The sequence below is a fragment of the Excalfactoria chinensis genome, chromosome Z (genome assembly GCF_039878825.1).
Source record: "Excalfactoria chinensis isolate bCotChi1 chromosome Z, bCotChi1.hap2, whole genome shotgun sequence".
Taxonomy (NCBI): Eukaryota; Metazoa; Chordata; class Aves; order Galliformes; family Phasianidae; genus Excalfactoria; species Excalfactoria chinensis.
This window is the reverse complement of record NC_092857.1, coordinates 61,180,638-61,190,870: the sequence shown is the minus strand read 5'-3', so window position 1 is coordinate 61,190,870 and position 10,233 is coordinate 61,180,638. Positions and strand designations below refer to the sequence as shown.

The following is a 10,233-nucleotide window of genomic DNA, read 5'->3' as shown; positions in this document are numbered from 1 at the left end:
AGAACAGTTAAAAAAAATATGTTATTCCTTCTGTAACCCTATTCCTTTTCTAGGCCTTCTCCAAGTCAGTCAAAGCATATTAGAACTCTTAATTTGAAATTACTGTTTCTCTTGCCCTTGGGATTGAGTCCCTCTTCTGATATACCTCATCCTTTCACGATGAGAATTCAACAAATTAAACTATCAGTATTGTGGCACAAGTGCACAAGTCATGGAATAAATGACAGAATATCTGAAATTGAAACACTGCTTTCAGTTCTGCAAGACAGAGTTTCTATGTCAAACTAATATGATGACAGCATATAAATACACACACACACACACATATGTTTTTATATATATATATACCCACATATATTTATGGAGGAAGAATTCCACTAAAAGGTATGTATGGAATGTGTTCATACATTCTGCTATCGAAGGAAGCTTACCTGTTTGTGTGAGATGATGCAATGCCCTTGGACAGGAAGCAGGAATAAGGTGATGTAAGAAATCTTGCTCAAGAGAACAAAAAGTACCACTGCAGATGTTCCTATTTCAGTACATCTGATTTGTATTGAAGTTAATATAAGACAGTGTTTGCTGATGCCAGGTCAGTAAACACTGCTGTATGAGAATCTAATACCATATAATGTCAGTTAATAAGAGAGAAATGTTTCTTTGCATTCAGCTTTCACCCAGTGAAAGTCACATCACATCTCCTGAATGACTCAGAGGATGTTGCACAACTGTACAGCTGCAGCTGCCTGAAATCCCCTCACAAACACATTCCTGCAGAATAGCTCACTCGCACTATGTGTGTACTTAACATCAATTGAACCACTGCAGCAAGAAATTAGGACTGCATGCAGATAACACAAGAAATATAGTTCCAGAGAACTACTTCAGAGGAAATCTTCCCAGACATCAGGGAAACTTTATATACCATCATATATACCATCAATTTTTTGTTATCTGTTCATTACTAAAGTTTTGTTTTGTTTTTTTTTATTATACTCACTGTTAAGTAAATATTCTCCCCTTCCATCAGACTATCTCCCAGAAGACATTGAAATCTGGATAGTGTTCTCTCATAGTGCAAATAAGGTACTGACTAGCTATGTATGTTGCAAACAAACAGTAAATCTTATTAAAAGTGCAAGAGCATCTGCAAAACTAACATCTGTATCCCAATTTATGCTAAAAGCCACAGAAACTTCATTTTACTCAGGAAATCTCAAAACACACACATGCACACAGACACAAAATACAATAGAGACTTCCAAATTTTGTGTCAAAAATAAAATTTATGTTTAAGTAATTACATTCTCCTCATGGCTTTGACTTGGTGTGGCAAGAGTGTGTGTCCTATATGCAGGCTCTGGGCTTTGAGTCATCTGGATGAGGTGGAAAAACACTGACATCTACCTTGCGGGTCTGAGTCTGGAAACCCTACAGAGGAGTAAGGGAGGGAGTACATCTAATATCAAAATCAGGAACTTTAAATGCAAAACAGTATACAGATAACCCTGTCCAGTGCATTTTTCCCCTCTGGTAAAGCACACTGTATTTTTTCACTTTCGATATATGTAAATGGTTAACTAATAAGAGGTTTTAAATCTCAATGCATTGTCTATACCGCAGTGAGTGTCAGGACTCTTATCATCAAAGTGTTCTGTGTGCATGCATATACACATACTGGAGATTCCTATTTCTGGATTAAAACAGTAATTAGAGAGCAGACGTCCCTGGAATCAGTAGATTTTACAGAGAGAGATATGTTTTACCTCTACATCATAAAGAAGATTTTTCTAGGAATTGTTTTCAGTTTATTTTGTCCATACTTGATTACAGAGGATCAATGTGCTGCCTGTGTCCCTTACTCAAATTACCCCATGGAGAAATCTTATAGCATAATGCCTGCTGGAAGATAATATGCTGAGGCTGAATCTGCTCACAGTGTCTGATAGCCACTACCTCACAAAGAAAGTGAACATCTGTTTAATATATTGGACCTCAAGTTTAGGATTCTAATACTTTTAACACTCAAACTCATGAAGCAAAATTCCAATTAGACTGACTCCTTTTCTTGACAGAAAGCTCTCCTTTCCAGAGGGAAATAAATCTTGAACACAGACTTTGGTGAACAATTTTTACTTCCACTTGTAAGAGTTTCAAAACAATGCCTTGCAACTGGAAGTCTGACAAGTGCTGCCAAAGTCAACTAATACACTACTGCATCCTGGGCAGTACACAATGCTGTAGTTGAGTCCTAAAACAGGATTTCTCTTTTAACTGCAGAAATAGGTAGCACATGATTTGAGCAGCCACTATTCCTATATTCCTCTAGCTCAATAGGACCTGCTGGTAAAACTGAAGGGAAAAATAGGAAAATTACTCACACGAATTGATACACAACTCTAACCAAAAAACATTCCTTTTCCTGGAAAACAAGAAGATTTCAGCTTAACAGTTCAAGTGTAGCCTTGCAAAATAGCAGGGTTAAATGCATACAAAGTGTGCTGGAATCAACTGAGTCATAGAATCACTAAGGTTGGAAAAGGCTTCCCAGATCATCCAGTCTAACCATCCATAATGAATATTTATTTCCCACTAAACCATATCCCTCATTATTACATCTAACTGTTTCTTCAACACCCCCAGGGGTGGTAATTCAAAAGCCTTCCTGGTCAGCTCGTTCCAGACCCTGAACATTTATTTCCTAGGTGTACAGGAAGGTTTTAAATCCCAAAAGAAAATCTCCTCAACAATATGTATATGAAATCTTTAAAATCAGTCCAGCAATTGCTGAGTGGAAGGAATCACCTTTTAATTCACTCTGCACTAAAAATTCTACACCTTCTTCTGAGCATCACTGGAAGACAGAGAGGCAAAATTCCTTCCTGAATTTCTGTTTGCATAGTTCCAAAGGGGGCAAAGGAAAGATCAAAGCAAAAATATATATATGTACATATAGCAAAGAAACAGGATATTTGCTCCACTTAGATGACATTCTGTAGAAGGATCTAAGAAAAGTGCAAGTACCACAAATGTTAAGAACTAGTAGGAAGCAACAGCAAGATCCTTTTCTTTTTCATCAGGAATGATTACCTCAGCAGAACAAGAAGAACTCCCTATGACCAAGGAGTTGCCATGTGACGTTACCATTCCATGCAGCAACAACTGGGGCTCTGATGTAGCAGGGGCGGGGCCAGAACACACATCACACCCCATAGTTACACAAGCAGCCCTGAGGGGTTGGAGTAGGACAGAATATAGCTGTCTTTTTCTCACTGGTTTGTGAAGGCAGGGCAAGCAGAGAGATTGAGTATCCCTCCCCACCTGAGACTCCAGCTCACTTATCAGCTGCCTCCCAAACAAATCTAGCCACAGTCTCCACTAAGCAGAAAGTGCTTGATGAAAGGAGCTTGGCCATGCAGACCAAGAGCTAGGCTGGAAATGCAGCTGCTATAGTCTCTGACTGCAAGGAGAACCTAAGCCTGCTGCTATCTCCGGGGGATGGTAAAGATGCCACTTGTGAATGTTATGAGCAGGTAGATCTTCTCAGTGTCAGCAGTTTACGGGCTGGTTTGGCCTGGTTCCATGAATAGCAGGGTAGAAGTACCCACGGACCCATGCCCTGGGAAAGGGAAAAAGGGAAAAGGGAAGAGAGATGGGCCTAAAAACCAAAAGAGTAGAAACAACCTAAGGAAAAACAAACTAATTTACTAAGTAAGATATCGGAATGCAAGATAATGCACTGCAATACAATATAATCAGAATTGAAGCTAATAATTCAAATTAAATGAGATTGGTGGAAAACTGAAGGCCCTGCTCTAATGCTAAGGCAAGATATGTAGTTGGGCTGAGCAGAAGAGAAAAGGGGGGCATCCCCTGATATCCAAAAGTTTTATCTTTCTCTCTGAGGGGAAATGATAACACAATAGCAAAATACTCTTGGGGATGCAGTTCTCTTCTGGGACAGGTACCCAGAACTGGAGCATTAACTCGTCCTCTGGTGTTGACCAACCAAGTGTTTCTCCCAATGCTTAAATGTTCTGCCACCTATTGCTTTTAACATGGTTTTAAACAACTCATTGTATCATTCAGTTTTACAAGAAATTGGTGCATGATAGGGGATATGATAAATCCACTCAGTGCCATAATCTTTGGCCCAAGTCTTTACAAGGGAATTTTTGAAGTGAGTTCCATTATCTGACTCATTTCTTTCTGAAATGCCATGTTGCCATAGGACTTGAGATCTAACATGGTGTTTCATGCTGTAGCATGTGGTACATGGTTGCCTCCACCATGGTAAGCACATAATGCTTACCACTGTGAGATCATGGAAGGTGATATAATCAACTTGTCATGTCTCTCCATATTTTATACTCTCCAGAGTGGTCTCATTCTCTTGGCTCGTTTCATTATGGCACTTGTATCAGTTATGAATAACCTGTGCAGTAGCATCCATAGTTAACTACACCCCTCAATCTCTAGCCAACATATATGTTGCCTCTCAGGGCCACTGAGCTAGAAATATTTCACTCATTTTGCCAAACCAAGTCTATTTGAGCCATCTCAATCTGTGGCCAAAGGAATGGAAAAGAAGGCATTAGCAATGTCAGTGAATTTATGCCACATATCTGCTGCACACCTGACTCTCACATGATCATGCTCTTGGTTTGTATCATCAGGAATGAACATATGGTAATGTAACATCTCCAGAGCTGTGATTTCTCAATAATAATGGATGTCTTCCTCCACAAAAGTCCATTTCCATATCTCAGGCATCAGATCACTTTTGAAGGGCCATTTTTCTTTAACAGCTAACAACATCCACTTCCTGAGGGCAAAAGCCTCATCCTGGCATGTAGCAATGCCACTGTCAATGCCTAAGCTTCTAAAAAAGCTACCCAGTTGGTGAGCTTCTCTATTAACCAGAAACAGTTAGCACCACAGTCCAAGCATCAAAGTAACAGAGGGCTCATTTGGGCACAGAAAGATATCCATACTCAGACCTCAAATTGCACGTATTTAAACAGGTAGTGTCAAGGATGGCATGGAGGGGGAGACAGTGGTGACAGTATGGCAGGGGAGATGGCGGCGGTGATGGGTGAGTCACGGTGGTGGAGGAGACAGCAGCGATGGCACGGCTAGTGAGATGGCAGCACAACAGGGGAGACAGTGGCGACGGCAACGATGGCAGCACAGTGGGCGAGATGGCAGCCTCATGTGTGAGTCATGGTGGGGGAGACACACAGGGGACACAGCAGGGACAGCAGCAGCGGTGGTGATACAGCGGGGGAGAGGGCGATGGCACAGCAAGGGAGATGGTGGTGCAACGGGTGAGACAGCGGCAGCAACACGGCAGGGGAAATGGCAGCGGTCATGGGTGAGTCACGCTGGGGGAGACATGACAGGGGAGACATCAGTGACAGCAGCAATGGTGGTGATGCGGAGGGGGAGATGGCGGCGACAGCACAGTGGGTGAGATGGCGGTGCAGCAGGGGAGACAGCGGCAGAGACGGGTGAGTCACAGTGGGGAAGATGTGACAGGGGAGACGGCGGTGACAGCAGCAACAGCAGTAATGTGGCGGGGGAGATGGCGGCGATGGCACGGCGGGGGAGATGGCGGCACAGTGGGTGAGACAGTGGCAGCAATGCGGCAGAGGAGACGGCAGCGATCATGGGTGAGTCATGGTGGGGGAGACATGACAGGGGAGACATCGGTGACAGCAGCAATGGCGGTGATGTGGCTGGGGAGATGGCGGTGATGGCACAGCGGGGGAGATGGTGGTGCAACAGTTGAGACAGCGGCAGCAACGTGGCAGGGGAGACAGCAGTGGTCATGGGTGAGTCACGATGGGGGAGATGCACAGGGGAGACAGTGGCGACAGCAGCAACAGTGGTGACACAGCGGGGGAGACAGCAGCAGGAACGCGGCAGGGGAGACGTCAGCGGTCATGGGTGAGTCATGGTGGGGGGATGTGACAGGGGAGACATCGGTGACAGCAGAAATGTAGGTGAAACAGCAGGGGAGACAGTGGCGACGGCAGCGATGGCAGCACAGCGGGGGAGATGGCAGCCTATTGGGTGAGTCATGGTGGGGGAGACACACAGGGGACACAGCAGCGACAGCAGCAACGGTGGTGATACAGCGGGGGAGACGGCGATGGCACAGCTGGGGAGATGACGGTGCAGCGGGGGAGACAAAAGCAGCAACACGGCAGGGGAGATGGCAGTGGTCATGGGTGAGTCACGCTGGGGGAGATGCACAGGGGAGACAGTGGCGACAGCAGCAACAGTGGTGACGCAGTGGGGGAGACAGCAGTGTCGGCAGAGATGGCAGCACAACAGGGGAGATGGCAGCGGTCATGGGTGAGTCACGGTGGGGGAGATTTAATAGGGGAGACCGCGGTGACAACAGCAGTGATGTGGCAGAGGAGATGGCGGCGATGGCACAGCGGGGGAGATGGCGGCGCAGCAGGGGAAAAAGCGGCAGCAATGCAGCAGGGGAGATGGTGGCAGCGACAGGTGAGTCACAGTGGGGGAGAAGCGACAGGGGAGACAGCGGTGGGTGACAGCAGCAACGGCGGTGACGCAGCGGGGGAGAAAGTGGCGACAGCAGCTATAGCAGCGATGGCAGCACAGTGGGGGAGATGGCAGCCTCATGGGTGAGTCATGGTGGGGGAGACACACAGGGGACACAGCAGGGACAGCAGCAACGGTGGTGATACAGCGGGGGAGACAGCAATGGCACAGCGGGGTGATGGTGGTGCAACGGGTGAGACAGCGGCAGCAACGTGGCAGGGGAGACGGCAGCGGTCATGGGTGAGTCACGCTGAGGGAGATGCACAGGGGAGACAGTGGCAACAGCAGCAAAGTAGGTGACAGCGGGGGAGAAAGCGGCAGCAACGAGGCAGGGGAGATGGCGGCGGTCATGGGTGAGTCACAGTGGGGGAGATGTGACGGGAGACATCGGTGACAGCAGCAACAGTGGTGATGCGGTAGAGGAGACAGCGGCTATGGCATGGCTGGTGAGATGGCAGCACAGCAGGGGAGACAGTGGCGACGGCAGCGATGGCAGCACAGCGGGGGAGATGGCAGCCTATTGGGTGAGTCATGGTGGGGGAGACACACAGGGGACACAGCAGCGACAGCAGCAACGGTGGTGATACAGCGGGGGAGACGGCGATGGCACAGCTGGGGAGATGACGGTGCAGCGGGGGAGACAAAAGCAGCAACACGGCAGGGGAGACGGCAGCGGTCATGGGTGAGTCACGCTGGGGGAGACATGACAGGGGAGACAGTCGCAACAGCAGCAATGGCAGTGATGCAGCGGGGGAGACGGTGGTGATGGCACAGCGGGGGAGATGGTGGTGCAACAGTTGAGACAGTGGCGGCAACGTGGCAGGGGAGATGGCGGCGTAGACGGGTGAGTCATGGTGGGGGAGATCCACAGTGGAGACAGTGGCGACAGCAGCAACAGTGGTGAAACAGAGGGGGAGACAGCAGCAGGAACGCGGCAGGGGAGACGTCGGCGGTCATGGGTGAGTGACGGTGGGGAGATGCGACAGGGGAGACAGAGGTGACAGCAGCAACAGGTGACACAGCAGGGGAGACAGTGGCGATGGCAGTGATGGCAGCACTGCGGGGGAGATGGCAGCCTATTGGGTGAGTCATGGTGGGGGAGACACACAGGGGACACAGCAGCGACAGCAGCAACGGTGGTGATACAGCGGGGGAGACGGCGATGGCACAGCTGGGGAGATGACGGTGCAGCGGGGGAGACAAAAGCAGCAACATGGCAGGGGAGACGGCAGTGGTCATGGGTGAATCACGGTGGGGGAGACTCGACAGGGGAGACAGCGGCAACAGCAGGAACGGCGGTGACGCAGTGGGGGAGACAGCGGTGACGGCAAAGATGGCAGCACAACGGGGGAGATGGCAGCGGTCATGGGTGAGTCACGGTGGGGGAGATGTGATAGGGGAGACCACGGTGACAGCAGCAACGGCGGTGACACAGTGGGGGAGACAGCGGTGATGGCATGGCTGGTGAGAGTGATGAGTTAACAATGCCTTTTAAGTGCATTTCCTTCTCTTATAGAATTATGGTAAATCATTTTAAAAATCCTCTGCTTTCTTTTTTTTTTATATATATATATATTTTATTATTATTATTATTATAAACCAGAGCTATATTCCTGCCTTCTCACTCCTATATCACAGCTGTTTTAAGGATTTCTCTTCTGTTTCAAGACTGAAAGTAAATAAAACTGAGATATGGCTATGGGTTTTCAAGACTTCTTGAGTTCGTGTGGGACAAGAAGACAGAACACGGTAAAAATACCTTGCTGAATAGGGATGTTTCTCTTGTTACATTAAGTTTAAGGACCATGTTTCCAGACACCCATTTCTTTAAAGAAGTTCTGGAATAGCTGGAAAATGGTGGCCATAAATCGTATTTTCCAGATGAGTGCAGTGGATGCTGAGAGGGGCTTACCACAACTAACTGTTTCTGAGGCAACTGGGTAGACCAGCAGCCCAGCCGAAGAACTTTAGAAGACTTTAGGTAGCCAAGTTGCTTGCTACAGAGCAACCAAGAATCCACATAATAGATATAGGAATCAAGCCTACTTACATTAGTAAATACATTACCTACAAATGTGATTGTGGAAATCTAATTGTCTATTAACTATAACACAATTTCATTATGTGTGTATACATATATATATATCTGTATGTGTAAACATGGAAAAAAGTGAGAAACAGCAGCTGTTTGTTTGGTTTTTTTTTTCATTGTAAGACAATATGACTTTAAGCAAATCACAAGTTGTCTTCCTACTGGTGACTTTTTCATTATGTATGCAATACAGAAAAATTAATAAAACTAATCTCAGATATGGCCTCTGAAATATTCAACCACATTTGACTTGCAAATATAAATATGAATTCATATTCACTCCTCAGATATCTAAAACAGGTTAGCAGCTGAAATTCTATGTGTCTGAGACTAGGGTCTAATGACAGCAGCACTGTGCCCAGATACTACTCTAATGTGTTCTCATTCAGCTTTGTCTCCTTCTACTCTGTCTTGGATATATCACCTAGACTGAAGTTCAGCACCTTAATCTATATCTACTTTTTACTGTCATCATCATGAATTAAGGGTTACTTTTGAATATATATACCACTGAGTGGTGCTAGCAACTTTTACCATGCAAATAATTGGACTATGAAGTGAAAAACATTACTTTAAACGCCTAGGTTTTCTCTACGCTGTATGACACGCTCTTAGTTCAATACTTTGGATAATGAGATTTACTTCTATGTTTTGCAGTAAGAGAGTCAAAAATCAGTGGCATTATTCTTGCAAAACATGGAGAATAATAATTATTTTGTGATATCACATAGAAAATAGGGGAGAAGTATTCCAGAAAGCCATTTAAAGATGCCATTTTAAACTTTTTTTTTTTTCTACATACTCACTGAGAATGATTCAAAGACATTTGATCAAAGTCACAGTGTCAAGTAAAGTGAATCATTTGTTCATGAACTTAACTTCAGCAACTGAATTAAGCAACTGCTTAATTAGCTGCATGTTATGTTCTCTCTTCCCCTGTGATGACTCATCCTGGGTCACAGAAATATTGGGTTGAAATAGCATTAGCCCAAGGGGTGGAGTGCAGAGGAAACAGCCAGGACAAGTGTGTGTGGTATATTTAAACATGTATATAAACTAAGTGGTTCTGTGATTTCAGAAATTTATTCTCATAAGCACTGTTAGGCAGTCTCTTGGTTCTTAATTCTGAGGACAAGTCTATTACTATAAATGACTTATTCAACTGAAATTATTGTACAAACCAAAACCGAACCAGCCAACCAACCAACAAACCAACAAAACAAATCTAAAACCAACACAGTTCTATCACAAATGGGATCCATGGCTATGCAGTTAAATATCTGGCTTTGTAAAAATCTTGGTCTGTACATACTAAGCAAAACAGCTGAAAGCATCAGGTCAAATGGCACCTGTAACCTTATGCTAATATTGACAGTCAGGTCTGCAGAGCCTTGGGAGTATAGCAAGAGAAGGAGAAGGGGTAAGAGGAAAGCAAGCAAATAAACGTGGAAAGAAAGAGATGTCTTCAGGGTATAAAATTTCAAGGTTAGTAACAGGATCAGTTTTCTTGCTTTGATAATGCTGCTGTAGAAACAGTCCTGAGGTAACCTTTTTGCATCTACCTTTAT

The 10,233-nt window shown here is 45.5% G+C and overlaps 1 long non-coding RNA gene across 4 annotated transcripts; it reads left to right on the top strand.

Annotated features, from left to right (window-relative positions):
- The first annotated feature begins 6,095 nt into the window (after positions 1-6,095).
- On the top strand, positions 6,096-9,133 carry LOC140264316 (uncharacterized). Of its 4 annotated transcripts, none has more exons than XR_011906027.1 (3): positions 6,096-6,233; positions 8,212-8,322; positions 8,455-9,133. It is a non-coding gene; the product is annotated as an uncharacterized lncRNA (long non-coding RNA). The 4 variants fall into 4 exon arrangements; XR_011906026.1 differs by having other exon boundaries at positions 6,096-6,360; XR_011906025.1 differs by lacking the exon at positions 6,096-6,233 and adding an exon at positions 6,375-6,516.
- The last annotated feature ends 1,100 nt before the right edge of the window (positions 9,134-10,233 follow it).